Raw genomic sequence first — 19,697 nt, 5'->3', positions numbered from 1 at the left:
ACATCGTACCCCATACTTATTCACATAAGGTGGAGGCCGGGATCTGGGGACCCCCTTATTAAAGGGGACTCCCGGATTCCGGTAAGCCCCCCGCCCGCACACACTGACAACCAGTGGCCAGGGTTGTCGGGTAGAGGCCCTTGTCCTCATCAACATGAGGACAAGGTGCTTTGGGGTGAGGGGCCACAGGGCCCCCCTTCCCCAAAGCACCCCCCCATGTTGAGGGCACGCGGCCTGGTACAGTTCAGGAGGGGGGCAGCTCGCTCGTCCCCACCCCCTTTCCTGACCGGCCGGGCTGCGTGCTCAGATAAGTGTCTGGTATGGACTTTGGGGGGACCCACATGCCGTTTTTTCAGCATTGGGGTTCCCCTTTAAATCCATACAAGGCAACGGGGCTAGCGAGCTGTCAATCTTGCTGATGGAGGCGGTGACATTCACTTCCTTCACTAGTCCCGTCTACCTGGAATCACGCTCAAAATTTCTCAGTGTCTGGGCAAGTCCGTTCATTGTCCACCAGACAAGACTTCTTTCTAAGTCCGCCAGACTTTTGGGAACAAGAAGTCCGCCGGAGTTCACACATGGGGACACTTGATAAGGTGACAACTAGGAGTTGATTTCCTTTTACATTGGAGAGATTTCTTTTCACTTTCTCATGCTATTTGGGATCAATTGAAATACATTTTCCTCAATGGATAACAAACAGCATGAAAAAAATAACGGGTTTTAACCATTCCAGATTTTATACAAGACTGAAAAAGTATGGGTTATACATAGATATGATTGGGTTTGGCTATAGATACAATTGTTTTGGGTCCGGACCCACGGACGGCTCTGTAGACATCTGGTTCTGCATTATTTATGTGACCAAATGTCTGGTTAATGGTCAAAAGTCAAGACCTCTCCCACCAAGGTCTCCCAATACCACAAATGCTTTATGGACCCTACCTGGTCCAAATTTCAACATTTGAGTTCTGAGATGAATTGATGCTAACCCTAATCCAGGATACTTACAGTTATTTATGGTGTGTGTTTTCTTTACAAAAGAATAAAAAAATAAATCAAGTACAGAAGCTGTCCTGGAGGTTGAGAGGTAGACACACAGCTTCACATAAGCAAGACCCTTATTGACCGGTAGCAGAATAATAAGCACATGCAGCTGAGATATAATGGAAACAGCTGTTTGAGCTCAACAAAATATGATAATATATAAGGGCACAGCCTATGCAGTGTCTAGGAACTAGTGCTATTGAGACTACTGAGACTGAAACATTATATTGTAAATCTAACCTTTATTTTACTGTTTCAGTTCTAATAATACTGTTGGCAACAAGTTCCATTTTAGCATTCACGACCTTTTTCTTCCATACTTATTTTGTACTATACTGTATATTCACTTGCAGATGCTACAGCCTCCCTTGTTTAAAAAATATATATATTTTTAAGTCCTTTTAGGTAACCGAACCTAAAATGTATAGTATTTAAGCATATCTAAAGGCACAATTAAAAGAAAAATGTTTTTGGATAAAGTGGGGAACAGTTCGAACCTCCATTATACTTTTTAGTTGTTGTTGGCCCTGCTAGGGAAATTCAATTTGTTGAAAATTATGTTCAGGTGACCACTGTCACTGTCATTATTGCCAGAGCAGAAATAGAGGGGAGATCTGCCATTAGAGACATCAGTTCTGGTGAAAATTGTTTTGAAGGAGATTTCCCTTACTTAGGAGTATTTTTCTTAAATTCTGTTGTATCTACGGGACGGGAAGGGGGGGGGGGGGCTCCTATATATATATATATATATATATATATATATATATATACCCCCCCCTTCTTTAGCTTTGCTTTTAATTACATTTTATTGTATGAAGGATACTCAGTGTGCTCCTAGAGAAAAATAGTACATGCATAAGAGGTGCTAAACCCTCTGCTGTTAATATCCAGTATTGTTAATGGGCATCTTATTGTGTAAGCTGATTAGCTTCAGTGAGGCTGTGCCTATGTGTCTAAGCGCACCCAAAAGAATGCCTGATTAAGGGGTCATGCCAGGCTCCAAAACTTTGCTGTTTGCTGTAACAATGTGATCACTGAATAAAGCTTTGTATCCATTTTTTGGAGACCCATGGTGTGTTGGTGGAATTCCTCGTTCCCAAAAAAAGAGGGATCCTAAAGAAGATCCAAACATGTGAGAGGAAGTAAAAGGTTCTATACCAATGGTCAAACAGTCTTTTATGAATAATAAGCAATATCAGAGTGTCATCATGTTTTGGGTGTTAAAATGCTCCCGCTTCAACAGGTTAATATATTATATTCAAAAGTCCAAGAACTTTATACACTACTCCAGGTTGGTCCACTACTAATTCAAGCCCGAAGTCTGACAGGTGCTGGTCTGGCTCGCATTATAGAACTTCAATAGCAAAATGTGGATGGCCGCACACTGGTATTTGATAAACTACGCTAAACTTTATTTGCAACATTCCACGGAACACACAGCACACAAGGAGAGCAAATGTTGATGCATTTCACATCAATGGGTGCTTAGTCATAACATTCTTTGTTCCAATTGTTATACTCATTGGCGTGAAACATGTCAATATTTGCTCTCCCTGTGTGTTCTGTGGACTTTTAATTTTTGCAAATCACGTTTTGTAGATTTTACGAATACCAGTGATCCACCTTTTGCTACTGAACTTATATATTATATGTTATGTGAACTCACATGTGACTGGACTTGGTGGAATTTAGGTAAGGCTTGTCTTTATAAAAACAGCTTTGAAGTGTTATGAGCAAGCTTTTACTGGTATTAATATACAATTTAAAAATACAACCATTACATAAATGTGGACGGTACATAACATAATATGGAAGACCTGATGAAAGAGGAGCACTTTAACCCCCAAACGGAGAAAGATTTGTTCCCCTTGGATATGGACTTTAAAGGCACTTGAATTCATATAGCAGTCAAAATGAAAGTAGAAAAATAATTTATTACACATAATTAAAATAGGTTACACGGAGCGTACAAGACAGATGTAGACAGATATCTTTGACCCTGGAAGATATCTGTCTATATCATTACAATGCTATAGTCGATGTACCATCTGTTGTTTGTGGTCTTGTACGCTCCGTGTAACCTATTTTAATTATGTGTAATAAATGATTTTTGTACTTTAATTTTGACTACTATATGAATTAAAGTGCCTTTAAACGCTGTATCTATAGTTTTAGATGTAAGCATCATGAAGTAATCACTTACATCTTCCACTTTAACTCCCAAAACAGGTTGGCTCTCTGATTTCACAAACTATTTAATAGAAGACTGTTTTGGACTCTATGACCTTAGGTATGGATGGCACCCTTACTGCCTCGCACATATTTGAAGCCCAAGAGTGGTGTCAAAGTCACACTCTCCATTATCAAAGCCTGGTAAGAATCATATGGGTGCTTTTCCAGTACAAGAGGCTGTACCACTGGCTCCTCTGCCATCTTTGGCCTCTTTTTCTTTGTTGGATTTCCATGTATGTAGAGCCGGTCACAGACCACTTGAAGCCAGTCAGTGAAGCAGGGGATCAGAGTGCCTTGAGCGGAGCAACTCAGTCTCTCTCCATAATAAAGATTGAACAAATCATTTACGGCTCTTTCAGACTAGGGACAATGCTTACCTTTCTCTGATACATGATCTGTGGTGTTTTTTTGTTTTTCAAATTGCCGAATGACAATTTTACAATGTGCACAAACTACCCTGAGCGACAGTCACCACTGGAGTCTCTGAAGTTATAAGAATCCTGCTATGGTTCCAACCCACCAGTGCCTGCTGAAAACATAAATACCACTTTTGGCTGGAGTTGGCCTTTTAATATCTTGTGGTCCTGATTTTTTCCACTTTCTCTAATGGGTCTGTACATGGAAATATACACCACGACACAAGGAAAAACAACTATTCTTGTGTAATCCATGGAAAATGAAAAGATAATGACAGTTTAAGATAGCTCTGTATTGTGCCTTTTCAGTACGTTATGTTCATTTTCACTCTGACTGACTTAGGGTTAAAACAGCTTAGTGCGTTCATATTTAATGCCGCTGGCTCCGCTTACCGAACCCAAATTATATCTGCACTTCAGAAAAACAAGAACTCGTTTTTTTTTTTTCTTCTACTTGAACTGGCATTAAAAGGGATTAGGAAACAAGATGGGCCGTCCGCCCAGTCGCCCCCTTCAAAAAACTATTGTTCTTTATAAAGTGTGTCTACCACTTTGATGATGTTCGCTGGATATTTTTCAAGAACCATGTATTATAACATCTTTAAGGAAAAAAGGAATGGCATAACGTAATGCAGATTTTTGTCACTGTTCCACAGCTCCTGCTTTTAATTTCCACAGTAAGAAGAGGCTCCAATGCAGTCTGGTGGGGAAAGACTCAACTATTCTCTTGGCCTCCCAGGAGAATACGATGGAATTTGGTTCCTTGAGATTTAAAGGAAACCTCCTCAAAGCACTATTTACATTTAAACTGGTGATATAACATGTCCCCAGCAAAACCTCAGAAACACAATGAAAAATGCTATTTACTGGGCTCCCATTTTCTAAAATTTTTTTTTTAAATAAAGCTGAACTTTAGGCTGATACTTACGGAAAAGCCCTGGTCAGTGTTCAGTGTGGGTGGTACTATATTGTGGCACATTTGTACTATAATCTTGCAAAACACTCCTAATAGAGGCTACTGCAGAATTCTGACTTTGAATCTAGGAATTCTGTCTTTTAATCTCAGAATTCTGACTTTGAAACTCAGAAATCTGATTGAAAACTTAGAATTTAGACTTTTAATCTCATGCCACTATAATACACATCACAACACTCCTAATATAGGCTACTGCATGTGTAAACTTCAAATTCTGACTTTAAATCTGAGAATTCTGATTTTGAAACTCCTAATTGTGACTTTTAGGCTGGGTTTACATATAAGCCACAAGCTTATGAGCAGCTCACAGCAGGGGTCTGGTGCGTCCCCGTTCGCCGTTTCAGCCAACATTTTTGGCTGAATTTGGACCTGAAATAGACCAAAAGATGCACAGCACCCGGTGCAAATTGGCAACGGAACCGCAGCGGAGATATGTGAACCGACTTCACAGAGAGCCGGTCATAATCTCCTGCTATTGCGAATTGGATGCTAACCAGCATCCAATTTGCACTAGTGTGAACCCAGCCTAAATCTCAGAATTCTGAATTTGAAACTCAGAATTCTGGCTTTAAATCTCAGAATTCTGACTTTAAATCTCAGAATTCTTACTTCTTGTAATCTCAGAAATCTGACTTTGAAGTTTAATACATTTGTAACTCTTAAACAAACCACAGATGAAAACAAAATCAATCTATTAAAACTCTTGACTAAGGTAAAAGACATATCATCAGCCCAATGTAATAATGGCTGCTATCCTACGCCAACGCTTTTAGCCCAACTAAACTGCAATACCCATTTTGGAGTAAAATTGGCCACAGCGACCATTTACTAATCAATAACCAAATATAATAAGCATTCCTTAAAACAGAAACAATATTAAAGTGGAAGTCTAGCCTAACACTAAAATTGCTACATCTACAGACATCCACGATCTAACACTAACCTATCTAACCCTGTAAAGAAGAAGTTAGTATACATACCTTTATTCAAGCCCCTCCGGTCTCCAGCGGTGGAAGCTCTGCAGAGGACAATGGCAGGTAAATGAATAGGAAGAGACGTCACAGATTACGATGGGGCTTCCGTTGTTGGCTGTGTCCTCTGAATCTGCCTCCGCAGCGAAACCGCAGCTGACAGCTCAGCGTGGGACCAAACCAGAGCGGCTTCAACTTACCAGTTAACCCACCATTACAGTGGAGTTCTACCCAAAAGTGGAACTTCCGCTTATCCGATTCCTCCTCCCCTCCGGTGCCACATTTGGCACCTTTCGGGGGAGGGGGAAATGTACGCTGTCCCCACTTCTGGGAGACCGGGCCATGGAAAATTATGTCAGCAGCTCTGGCCCCCAACCTCCTCCCTCCCCTTCTGCCGGGCCAGTGAGAGGGCGCAGCGCACTTCACGCATGCACAGTAGGGACCGTGAAGCCTTACTCGCAATGGCGACGGCAACACCCCACTAGCTGATATAAACAACAGCTGCGGTGCCAACATCGCTGGACTCGAGGACAGTTAAGTGTCCTAATATTAAAGGTCAGCAGCTACAGTATGTGTAGATGCTGACTTTTAATTTTTAAAGGGGCGGCCGGAACTCCGCTTTAACTGGCATTCCACAGGGGACTCCATACCTTAGATGGGTCCCTAATATGATAAGCACAGCAGATTTTTAGAATGCCTCCTCCAAAGACCCCAACTGCCAGGCCACTGTGACTACCTAAAGATGAACTGATCCGGTGCAGAAGTGGGTCAGCACGTTCTTTCTCAATGGTTCTTTTACAGATGCCGGGAATTTAACTATCCTCCTCAGAAGACCCCTTTCAGACCCTCCTCCCACTGTGAAACCCACCAATCTCAGTAAGCCACTCCCCCCTTTTCTCAGCTTATTAATTAACCCTCCCTCTCCCTGATTTACCGGTTTCCCAGTCACGCTAACCGCTAACCCTACGTTATTATTATTAATTTATTTTTTGCTTTGGGCTATTCTTTACATATATTTGTAAATGAAACAGAATTTTACTTAATTTTAGACACTTGTAACCTGTAACCCTGTAGTGCTTAATGTAAGCAATGCACTCAGACTGGAAAAGGGTAATACTTGGGACCAATCAGGTGTCCTGCATGCAAAGTTACTGTCAGAGAGGATGCTAACAGGAGTAGAAAGCAGATAGATGACTTTATCAGTGTATTGCTGTTCTTTCACTGTGCATTCACAGGCTGGGGGAAGGAAGGTGGTACCAAATTATCTTTCCTAACTTTAGTAGGAAAAAATTCAGGTCACCAGGCTGGTTGTGTGGTAGATCTAAGCAAACATCAGAATTAGATAAACAGAAATATAAAAACGTTGCGGGGTAAATGTACCTGTTTACCTGGAGTTGAGCTTTTCAAAATAAATGATGATCCTCCCCATCAGGTAACTCCTCCAGATTCTAAAGCGCTGGCTGACATGCTCTTCCAATGGCTGCAGAATTTTGAGTGACTGACCCAGAACAAATATGCCGCTCAGACTTCAGTATATGCTTGTTCCAACTACAGAATGTTCTCATGTCAAAGATAGCCAGGCATTGGCGTTTTCAGAAAGTGGTCAGCAATCTCAGCCCTATATTTCTCCCAATATGACAGGGGAATTCAATCAATAATTTGGGATAAATGTTTTAGGTGATCCCCTAATCTATCAGTTCCCCGAAGTGGTGGCCCATCCATAGGGGGCGCGTTCAAGTTAAGAGGTTACTTCCGGGTTTCCCTGTGGAACGTCAGCAGCTCCGTGGAACGCACGGCCTGAGCGGAGCTGCCTGTAAGGTAAGTAAGTGAAGCTGCATTTGATGTGGCACAGTGAAGTGCCATATGATGGGGCACAGTGAGGCTGCATATGATGGCCACAGTGGCTGCATTTTATGGGGCACAGTGGCTGAATAAGATGGGCACAGTATCTGTATTTGATGGGACACAGTGGCAGCATTTGATGGCACAGTGGCAGCATTTGATGGCACAGTGGCTGCATTTGATGGACCAGTGGGAGCATTTGATATGGCACAGGGGCTGTGTTTGATGGGCACAGTCGCTGTGTCTGATGGGCACAGTGGCTGCATTTGATGGGCACAGTGGCGGCAATTGATGGGCACAGTGGCTGCGTTTGATAGCACAGTGACGGCAATTGGTGGGCACAGTGGCTGCGATTGATGGTACAGTGAGGCTGCAATTGATGGGTTTTTTTTAAAGAATTTTTCAGTTTGTTTGCGCCCCCCCAAAAATTTTGATTACCTGGCGCTACTGGTTCCCCTGGATGCAATAATTAGCATAAAATAACAAATACAGTAGTCATATTTAAATATCTAAACAGCAAATTCTTGTAAAGAAGGATAAAAAAAAATCAAAGGAGCTTTTTTGTTTAACAGAAAGCTGGCAGCACTGTTCTATGATAAGCAGTGCCTGCAGACGCAGTCACTTTAGAAGCTTTTGTCACTTTAAGCAGCGTAATAGGTTTAAACACATCTGTATCATGTGCAGCTTTGGTATTATAATGTGCTGCTCCTGTTATCAGTAAATATTATTAGAACTGACTAATACCGTCTTGTCTTTTGATCCAGGTTACATATATCATGTGGTTTGCGTTCCAGATCAACGCGCCCCTCTGCTTTTTATCAAAACACTTTGTAGCCCCGATTTCTCCGACATACTTTAAATAAAGCATTCACTTCACTTTGACATATTGTAGGACAATCCAAACCATATACAACAACTCTTAGGCCCCCGTTCACATATTGCTTACTGGGAACGCGGGTTCCTGCTAGCGATTTTTAAAGCGTGTTTCTGTGTTAGTGAATGAGGCAGTACATTGACTTCACTGGGCTGCCCTATGTGCATTTGTCGGGTCAAAAGGAGCTCAGGGACCAAATTTTGGCCTTGAGCCAGGTGCGATTTTACATGCGCGTTTTGCCATGATGCTTACGCGTTTTGTCCTGCAACAATAGCGGCAAAATGGCACTTCATTTGGGGTGCCTTTCAAGATGAATGACACCCAAATGCCGATTTAGAATAACAGGCAGAACTGAGCCATTCTGCCCATAATTCTTAATCGCCCAAATGTGAATGTGGCTTTAAAGTGTATGGGCAAAGATTTTTCTTAGACTGAGAGTGTGGAAGTGTGACAAGTTTTTTTTTATTTACTCTATCTGCAATAATCACTGTCTCTGTGACAGAAAGTGATGATAAAAGATCCCACTTAATTCTCCTTTAAGGGAGATTGGTATAATAGAGGTGGCTCTCCATGGATTGACTCTTTTTCCCCCATCTTTTTTTTTTTTCGTTTTGGTTTCCTTTCTGTTAATATATAATGGTAGGAAAAAAAATCTGACTGGGACAGGTTCGAGAATACAAGGGAGGCAGTATTGAGGACATCGGTTTGACTAGGAATTGTTTTAGAAATAGACTGAATTTACTGCTGGATGATATAAGATTGTGTTTCAAGTATACATAAACTTGTCAATGCATGTTTATTCTCTTTTCCCCCTTTTTTTATGTATGTTCCTGAGCCTGTATTATGTTCAAAATAAATAAAATAATTGAAAAAAGAAAGTGATGATAAAATCCAACAGTTTGAGTTGTCATCTGAACAGGAATAAAGGGCAATCTTCCAATTAGGAAATGCATTCCAGTGACAACTGTCTAACCGGACGACCGGACTTTGACGAACTGGGTCCGACGGTCTTCCCGACGGACTTTCAGCGGAAGTCCGACAGACTTTCCAAACGAACGGACTTGGCCACACACGAATGGACTAAGTCCATTCGAAAGTCCGTTCGGTTTGAACGTGATGACGTAAGACGGGACTAGACAAGGAAGTTCAATACCCAGTAGCCAATAGCTGTCCTTGCTTTGTATTTGGTTCGCCGGACTAGCATACAGATGAACGGGTTTTTTGACCGGACTCGAGTCCATTGGAAAGATTTGAAACATGTTTTATTTCTAGGTCCGTCTGATTTTTTTCCCGAAAAACGATCGGACTAGCCCACACACGATCGGATTGTCAGACGGACTGATCCCGTCAGACCTAGTCTGACGGAAAGTCCGGTCGCATTGTACGCGGCATAAGAAGAGATTTCTATAATTTTGGAGCAATTTCCTCTTACATCCTGTTGTGTCTACAGAACAGGAAGTTAGGGAAAATCTCCCCAATGAACCTCTCACAGGCATGTGTCGAAAGTGCCGACTGTGTCCGTCTGTTCTACCCCCTGGGGATAGCTGTACTATCACTTACAGTACCTTGAAAAAGTATTGATACCCCTTGAAATTTTCCACATTTTGTCATGTTACTACCAGAAACGTAAATGTATTTTATTGGGATATCATGTGATAGACCAACACAAAATGGCACATAATTGTGAAGTGAAAGGAAAATGATAAATGTTTTTTGAAATTATTTACAAATAAATATCTGAAAAGTGTGGCATGCATTTTTATTTATAACCCCTTTACTCTGATACCCCTAACTAAAATCTAGTGGAACCAATTACCTTCAGAAGTCACCTAATGAGTAAACAGAGTCCACCAGTGTGTAATTTAATGTCAGTAAAATACAGCTGTTCTGTGAAGCCCTCAGAGGTTTTTTAGAGAACCTTAGTGAACAAACAGCATCATGAAGACCAAGGAACTCACCAGACAGGCCAGGGATAAAGTTATGGAGAAGTTTAAAGCAGGGTTAGGTTATAAAAGAAATATCCCAAGCTTTGAACATCTCACGGAGCACTGTTCAATCAATCATCCCCTTGAACCGGGAAAGGAGAGCATTAATCAGAGAAGCAGCCAAGCGGCCCATGGCAACTCTGAAGGAGCTGCAGAGATCCACAACTCAGGTGGGAGAATCTGTCCACAGGACAACTATTAGTCGCGCACGCCACAAATCTGGCCTTTATGAAAGATTGGCAAGAAGAAAGCCATTGTTGAAAGAAAGCCATCAGAAGTCCCATTTGCAGTTTACAAGAAGCCATGCGGGGGACACAGCAAACATGTGGAAGAAGGTGCTCTGGTCAGATGAGACCAAAATTAGCAAAACACTACGTGTGACGGAAAACTAACACTACACATTACCCTGAACACACCATCCCCTTTTTTTCAGCAGGGACAGGTAAGCTGATCAGAGTTCATGGAAAGATGGATGGAGCCAAATACAGGGCAATCTTAGAAGAAAACCTGTTTGTCTGCTAAAGACTTGAGACTGGGGCAGAAGTTCACCTTCCAGCAGGACAACAACCCTAAAGATACAGCCAGAGCTACACTGGAATGGTTTAGATCAAAGCATATTCATGTGTTAGAATGGACAAAGTCCAGACCTAAATCCAATTGAGAATCTGTGGCAAGGCTTGAAAATTGCTGTTCACAGACGCTCTCCATCCAACCTGACAGAGCTTAAGCTATTTTGCAAAAAAGAATGTGCAAAATGTCACTCTCTAGATGTGCAAAGCTGGTAGAGACATCCCCAAAAAGACTTGCAGCTGCAATTGCAGTGAAAGGTGGTTCTACAAAGTGTTGACGGGGGGAATACAAATGCACGCCACACTTTTCACATTTTTATTTGTACAAAAAATTATCATTTTCCTTCCACTTCACAATTATGTGCCACTTTGTGTTGGTCTATCACATAAAATCCCAATAAAGTACAATTATGTTTTTGGTTGTAACATGACAAAACGTGGAAAATTTCAAGGGGTGTGAATACTTTTTCAAGGCACTGTATTTCCATGAAGGAAGGATGGTTTGATGAATTAAAAAGGCCAACCTCCTCTATTCATAGAGTGCTTTTCATTGCAGGAAGAGAGTACAGCTTTTATGAAAGGAACAGGGGGGTGGAAAGGGTGGGCATAGTTGGCACTATTCACGAGTGCCTTTAATGCCCAATTGTAGCCAAAACCTTTTTTTTTTGTTCTAGATAATGTGTGGAGGGGTTACAACAGTGGTTGTTAACTTGTAGCTCCTAACACTTCCAGAAGGCCACACAATAGCAGTGTGTTTTTTGTGCATTAAGGTTTGTTGCATTTTTCACAATGCACACTGAAGTTTCAGAAAGTTGGAGTCATTATTAGTGTCAGTGACTGCAATAAAACCACCACTGGTGTCAGTGAGTAGAATAACCCCCCCCCCCCCCCCCAGCATTGGTATCAGTGGATGTAATAATAATCCCCAGCATTGGCATCCATGACCACAATCATAACCCCCATCTTTGGTGGTAGTGGCCACAATATTAATCCCCAGCATTGGTATCAGTGACTACAATAAAAGTCAACAGCATTGGTGTCAGCGGATGCAATAAACCCCCTCAGCACTGGTGTCAGTGACCGAAAAATACCCCCAGCGTTGGTGTTTTTTTTTTAATTATCGAACAGATATAACAACACTTTCAACTGTATGCTTAATGGACAAAAGGGAGAAAGAAGTTAATAGGTTAAAGGTTTACATACCCTTTAAGTGCTAACCAAGCTTTTATTGGATAAAGTCACAAGCTATGTATCATGTATTATAAACTTTTTTTTGAATAAAACAGATGTAGTCATTAAATTATAAGTGAATGACATGAATTTTTAGTGTTTAAACACCATGCCTCTGGGGTCAGTATGAGCCATCAATTACAAATTTGAATGTACACAAACATGTTTTTATATATTCATTACTACAAACCAGAAACCCAATTGCAAGTCGCAAGTTTGTATTTGATTAACTTTGATGGAAGATTCTTGAGTGTGGGTGTCTATTGTGCATTACAGTTGAAGGCCATTGACATCTATACATATGGGACTGAGTTTCTCTCTAGGCTGGTACCACAGCAAGTCAAGAGAGGAGCACTTATCTTGCAATTACTTACTGTATTAGGAGCCATTTTGTATTATTTCAAAGCGGTGTACTACTACTACTACTACTACTACTACTTATCTGTGCATTGTTCATTAGTACTGGGAGACAAAGAACACAATGATACATAAAATAATTAACTGATGACCCTGGGATGTATTATCATCTGCAGTGTGCAACTCACTTTATACAATAAAAGAACATTGATAATACATGTGTTTACAGTGTGACCACAGACTGATGCCCTGTAAACATGGTCAGAATTTCTGACAGAAAAGGTCAGACGGGAGCTTTTCATCTGACTTTTTACGTCAAATACTGACGGACCTATAAAGAGAACATGTTCGATATTTTTCAGACGGAACAAATTCCTATCGGGAATACCACTCGTCTGTATGCTGTTCCCGAACCAAAAAATGGCGCATGCTCTGAAGCAAGTACAAGACGGAAGCTATTGGCTACTGGCTATTGAACTTCCTTTTTCTAGTCCCGTTGTATGTGTTATACATCACCACGTTCTTGACGGTCGGAATTTGGTGTGATCGTGTGTACACAAGACAGCTTCAGCGGAATTCCGTCAGAAAAACCTTCAGAGTTTATTTCTATGGGAAAACCAGGCATGTGTACAGGGCATAATAGGGATTTGAGATTTCTTAGGGCAGTGATGGCGAACCTTGGCACCCCAGATGTTTTGGAACTACATTTCCCATGATGCTCCACTACACCGCAGAGTGCATGAGCATCATGGGAAATGTAGTTCCAAAACATCTGGAGTGCCAAGGTTCGCCATCACTGTCTTAAGGGTTGTTATTAATGGACTATGTTCTATTCTGGAATAGATGGGTGGGTTTCAGCTTCCATTTAACCCCCTGGCGGTATTCCCGAGTCTGACTCGGGGTGGAAGTTTTATACCAAAAGCGGTAACCCCGAGCCAGACTCGGGACCACATCGCTGAATGCAGGAGGAGGTTTACTTACCTTATCCCTTGGATCCAGCGATGTCCCCCCGCTGTACGTGCGGCTCGTCCTCCGCTCGATTCATAATGGAGCTGATCTCCGTTCCCTGCGAGCGCTGCAACGCACGGGGACAGAGAACGGCACCAAATTCAAAAAGTGAAACACACAGTATACATACAGTATAATGTAATCTTACAGATTACATTGCTGTATGTAATAATTTCACATCCCCTTTGTCCCTAGTGGTCTGCCCAGTGTCCTGCATGTAGTTTTATATTATAAAAACTGTTCTTTATGCCTGGAAACTGGAGATTGTCCATACTGTAGCAACCAAAACTGTCCCTTTACATCAAAAATGATTTTAGACCAGCTAGAAAACAGCGATAATAAATTAGAATCACTCGCAGAATTAAGCGATAGCAATTTGTGGGGAGATCCGTCATCAAATACTGAAAAGTAATGACAGTGACAATTCTGCAACTGAGCAAATTTCTGTGTTTTTGATTTGATTACATTATTGAATAATTTGTATTATTGTTATATTATTATTTGGTATAATTATTTATAGTTATTTATTATATTATAATCTATGATTTAATTTTTCAAACGTTATCATACGCGGGATGTCTGCTAGACTCTGGTTTGGACATTTTTAAGTGAGTTATTCCTAAGAATTACAGGACTACAATATAACGCCAAATTTTCATGCAAATAATTGTACCGCTTTCAGCACCTAAAATCTGAAATAATCATACCGCCAGGGAGGTTAATGCAGCTGTAAGGTGCAATAAACAAAATTTTTAAAGTGTATATAAAGCCATTTTTAACAAATTCCTTTTGGATAGAGTGAGAAACTATTACAAATCCTATGACATTATGAAAGGAAAGGTAATTGATGGACAATGTTTCACCCCGCATGCGTTCATTTGCAGAGAACTAAGGTGGAATCAGGTCTGGGTTTTACCAGCCACCTTGGCAGGGTTGGTTCTGGACCAGATTTTGCATTACACTTGTGTCTGCCAACAGGTAAATAAATAAAGCAGGACTGGAGCAAGAATAGCTCTTGGCCTGGGACTCAGGAAGCCATACCCGAGAGAGAGCTGCTGATGTGATGTCTGCTTTGTGAGAGACAGAAAAAAGGTTTGCATTGTCTTTGTTTTGTGGGTGACTGGGAAAAGCCCTTCCCCTGTGAGGTAGGATCCTGAACTGTTTAGTTAGTGCCTGCATAGCGAGGATTTATTTTCTGTTTTGTTTTTATTTGATTTTCACGCAACCTTTTAAAAAAAAACTGTCTATAAGCCAGAAAACCTGCCATCTGGACTACCCTTTTCCCAATAAAGGGGATTCCCATTAAGCTACCCCCTCACAAACCATATTGGGTTTTTACTGCTGTCTGTGTCTCCTCTGGGAAGAGCTACCCTCTTGATTTGTCCTGGTGGCAATTGTATCCAGTACAGAAAGTCATGGAAATGTAAATTTTTACAGTTGTCACTGAAACAGAAGGTTTAGGATAATCTTCCAACACCTATTCGAGTGATAATAGTCTAAAGCTGGCTAGACGTAGAATCAAATTTCGGGGGATTTCTGAATCAGGAGAACTTTGTTCAATAAATGGCCCTTTCAGCACCACCTGGCTCAACAAAAGTTCATATTTCAACCAACTTTTGTCAACGGACTTGGGCAGAAAATGCACAGCAGATCACACCTTCATCCAATCAGATGCATTCACAGTTTAGTTATTCTGAAAGTCATGGGTGCTGAAGATACCTATCACTACAGATTCATCCATCCACGTGGAACGGTGTGGATGGAGGAATCAAGTGATTTTTTGTAATCCCACCATCACATGATGAGAAATCGTAACATGCTTGGCTAGCATGAGAGAAGATTTACCCTTGCTTTGAACATAATTAGCTTTTTATGTAGTGCCTTTAGTGCTGGAAGTAAAGGGAAATCTCCCCAAGACACAGGCAGTATATAAAATTGACAGAAATCTCATTTTCTACTCTGAAACAAAAAAAAAATAGTTTTGGCCTTTACACACACTTTAACACAAGCTCTTTGTTTGGTCATGTTACTGTCCTTTCAATGTAACAATGCAGATCTGAGCTATACTCCTTGCAGTAATTGACTGGTGAAGTGACTGCAACGGATGGTGTCCTGCAGGACTGATGTAGAAGGATAGAAAGTCACCAGTGCTCCGGTGGGATTTTCACACATTTATTTGTGGAACATTTCATCTGTCAGATATAGTTGAAGTTTCGGGACCTTAAAGGGTCTCTTCTCTTCACATAGTGACCTGTTGCCTTGGGGAAGGGACCCTGTGAGGCCCTGAAACCTCACCTTCTTCTGACAAATATGATGATCCACAAATAATTGTGTTAAAATCCCTCCGAAGCATTTGAGACTCCCTATCGTTTTATTATCATTTTAAAATGTCATTGGATTCAGCTGAAAAAAAACCCCGTCTTTTAGTTTTTTAAAACAAAAAATAGCTAACTATTAGACGTTTACACTCCCCCATTTCCTGCACAAAGAGATAGATCCCTATCTCAATAACTGAGCTTGCTTAAAACTTTGAGGCGATTCAAGGTGTCAAAACAAGGTAGACAGCATTCCCCTGGATTCTACCACATACACTATATCAGGGATATGCAATTAGTGGACCTCCAGTTGTTGCAGAACTACAAGTCCCATGAGGCATAGTGAGACTCTTACAGCCACAAGCATGACACCCAGAAGCAGAGGCATGATGGGACTTGTAGTTTTGCAACAGCTGGAGATCCGCTAATTGCATATCCCTGCACTATATTAATTCCTGCAATTAAAAATGTGAGAGTTTGAACTGACATTTTTTACGAATGGCTTTTAAAATATAACTTTATCTAAACTTTTTCACTCTAGTTTTGGACAAGGACAGGAGTGGGAAGCACAACTGTTTTCAATGGATACATCCAAGGGGCCGTGAGACTTTAACAGTATTAAAGGGAAAAAAACAGCCATTTGAAGAACTCACTGGTTCTTGAAAATGCTCACATGCAACCAGGGCTACCCTCCAATGGGTACCCAGGAATGTCACTCAGAGCTTAAACCAATATTCCAAAATTAATAAAGGAGTCCAGCTAACTAAACAGCCAATGTGTTTCAGAGCCAAACAGTCCCCCATCCCTTCATCATGGCTCAGTAATGTTTGAAAATGTTTAAATGGACTCAGGGAGGCAGATGCCAGAAGGATCTTAAACCTACTGGTTACAAAGGGATCAGATGGGGCAGAATTATGCCAATAATGAAAAATGGCTTTGTTACACTTAACACAGGTGGTCAGGTACTATAGCTAGCTTCTTTATTCTTCACCTATAGTGGTCTCCTTTCCCATAATGTAAGCAGGCCTACCAGTACTCAGTTGCCCTCAGGATTTATACACAATGTTATAGTGCCTGACTACCACGCTGGGGTAATCGTGAACTGAGCACAGCAAACAAACATTTGCGGTTTGCAGCAGACAGGCAGAGTAGTTCAATGACAGTCCAGGTACATGGCAGGCAAGATTCAGAATAGTCAAGGTAAAATCTGTAGTCAAAAGGCAAAGTTCCGAGAGTATTCAATATCCGAACCCAGGTAATTAACAAGGGAATCCAAACTAGCAGACAGGGCATACAAACAGGGAGCTTGGAGCATATGTTAAACACACTACCACAAGCATAAGACTGCAGGCTTGGTTGGCTTAAATCAGGTTTGGTCCCCACCTAGAGACTGGCTACATCACCTCCCAGGTGGACAGACAGACAGGGAGAATGTATCACAGCCAAAACTAGGATGCTGAAATGATACAAGCAACTGTGATGGAGCAGGAGCGCTACACGCTCCTGACTAGCTGCTACAAAGGAAACCAACTTTTTTGATTTGAGAAGGCCATACCAGAGACTGCACTTAAGCAGTCATAGGACTATTGTGGTACCTGCCACCATCCATAGTCTCAGTGGCTATGGTTGAAGATCTGGTGTTCACGACAGTTGAGTGGCTTAGCATGACAATGTCCACCATTGTTTAGAGCAGCCTTTCTTAACCAGGGTTTCGTGAAACCATGCAGTTCCTGCAGAGGAAGGCAGTGGCAGATTAAAATACAACAAGGTCAAAACTTTTTTTTTTTTTTTGGATAGATTGGAGAGGGATTAGAACACCTCTCAGTTTGTATTGCTGTCTGTTACCCTGTTTGGGAGATTCACCCTCTCTATTTGTCCTGTTTACAAATATCAGTGAAAGTAAAAGTAAAACCCCTATTTTGGGTTGCCCCCGGAAAAGAGGGGGAATCTGCCAATGGTTACACTCGTTTTGGTGACTTAGGGTTCCCCAAAGAATTCCCTTAATTTGCACTTCCTGTTTGGCTATGCGCCAGGAAGTGAAGGGAAATCTCCACAATGGGACACAGATGGTGAAAAAAAACTGTTATAACCCCCCCTTACTCTATCCAAAATGAAAAAAAATAATCGTTTTACTTTACTCCACCAAAGCAGGGCATCACTAGTATTTTCAGCTTATTATTTGTTTAATTTCATGATCATCACTGAAGACATTTGAGTTATATGGCGCCAAGGAAAGAGGAGGGATTGTGTACATCCCTTAAAAGCCTCTACAACCTACTAATCACACGAACATTTATAAAGGTGACCCACATTATAAATGGCCTGCAAAGGGGAGATTTTTAGACATGGCGGTGGTCATCATGGTGGTACACCAAAATTAGGAAAACTTTAGTCTAGATGGAACTATTGATTTTTACTTGCCGTAAATATTTACTTTCCATCCATTTGGTATATTTTTACAAATCTAAAAAATGGCTAAATAGCTTCACTATAACCACAGAGTGAACCACTGTCCCATTGTGTTACCGTTAGGACTAGCTGTATCTAGTTTGAAAATGCTGTTGAATTTGAAATGTACCAAAGAACTATACAAGCTTATTCAACACCATCCCTTGTTAATTATTTCGTTATTGTCTTGTAGCCCATTGAAGGTTAAGTAAGCATGAAAATGTGAACAATAATGTAACAGCTCTAATGCCTCTAAGCCTCTTGTACAATCTCAAATTCCTGTTCCAACTATGCATTCTTCCCAGAATGCCCCCTCCTCAGCTGATGTCTCCCCAAATGCAGGAGTCCTTCCAATGTGTGGGGGGTTGATGCAGCTTTAACTCCTGTCCTCCAATCTCTCACACACAATAGAAGGGCTGGTCACAACTTGAGGTCCGGGCTTCAGTAATTGGCTCAGTATGAAATCGGATGAGATTTTGAATCTCGTAGGGTGGGCAGGAAATACCTGTAATCAGCAAATAGGTTTAATCTCAACAGAAACAGGAACTTTTAATTTAAAAAAAGCTTACAGGTGTATTTTTTTTAATCTGCTATTCAATACGATAAGGATTTTTATTACTTCTGAAATGTAAAAACATAATACCATACCTTTGAAGTGATTTACTGCAGCCAAATGCTTAGACATAGTACACGGAGACACTGCAAACAGTAAATACATATAATAACATAATATAACAGAAAGCCTTAGTAGTCTATTGTCAGATTTATCCAAGATTTGCCATACATTCACTTTTGAATCAACTGGCTGACTTTTAAAATTTGCATCATTATTTCAAGACCAGTTACACCAACATCTGGATGCGTTCTTATTTTCATGTTGAACTTTAGATAAACGGCTTAATACGTTTTAGAAAAGGCTTACTTGCCAAAAGATTTGTAATATTGTGCACTCAGTCTTGTGATCAAGGCAACTCTGCCAGAGTACAGCTAGGTTCTGTTATCTCTGTGCCTCCTTGTAGACTACGTTGCCTTTGAGTAATACAGCCTGATCTAAGTGTGGCTATACACACCACAATCTGATTATACAATCTCCTTTAAATTTACCAAAACTTTGTAATACAAGGTTAAACCCATTTAAGTTCATTATTCATTATAATTTTTATTAATCTAATATTGTAGGCCTTTACATTAAAATAGGTGTTGGTGTATCTTAAGGCAATGGTGGGCTGGCAGTGCCTTAAAAGGTTGTGCTGAGATCAGTAGCCACAGAAGGACAGCTGGGCACTAGGACTTTGCTACACAAACAATGGGCCCCCGGTCCCTGCCTGTAAAGGGCATTTGCTACCAATTTAACAGCGCTAGATGGCCCTGGGAGTTGTAGTGTTTTAAGCAAGTGATCTGCTGGAGGAAGATGAGGAGTGTGAATA

Source organism: Lithobates pipiens, unplaced genomic scaffold (assembly GCF_037356315.1).
Source record: "Lithobates pipiens isolate NorthernLeopardFrog02 unplaced genomic scaffold, aLitPip1_a1.2 Scaffold_22, whole genome shotgun sequence".
Taxonomy (NCBI): domain Eukaryota; kingdom Metazoa; phylum Chordata; class Amphibia; order Anura; family Ranidae; genus Lithobates; species Lithobates pipiens.
The sequence above is the reverse complement of the archived record's forward strand: the minus strand, read 5'-3'. Positions refer to the sequence as shown.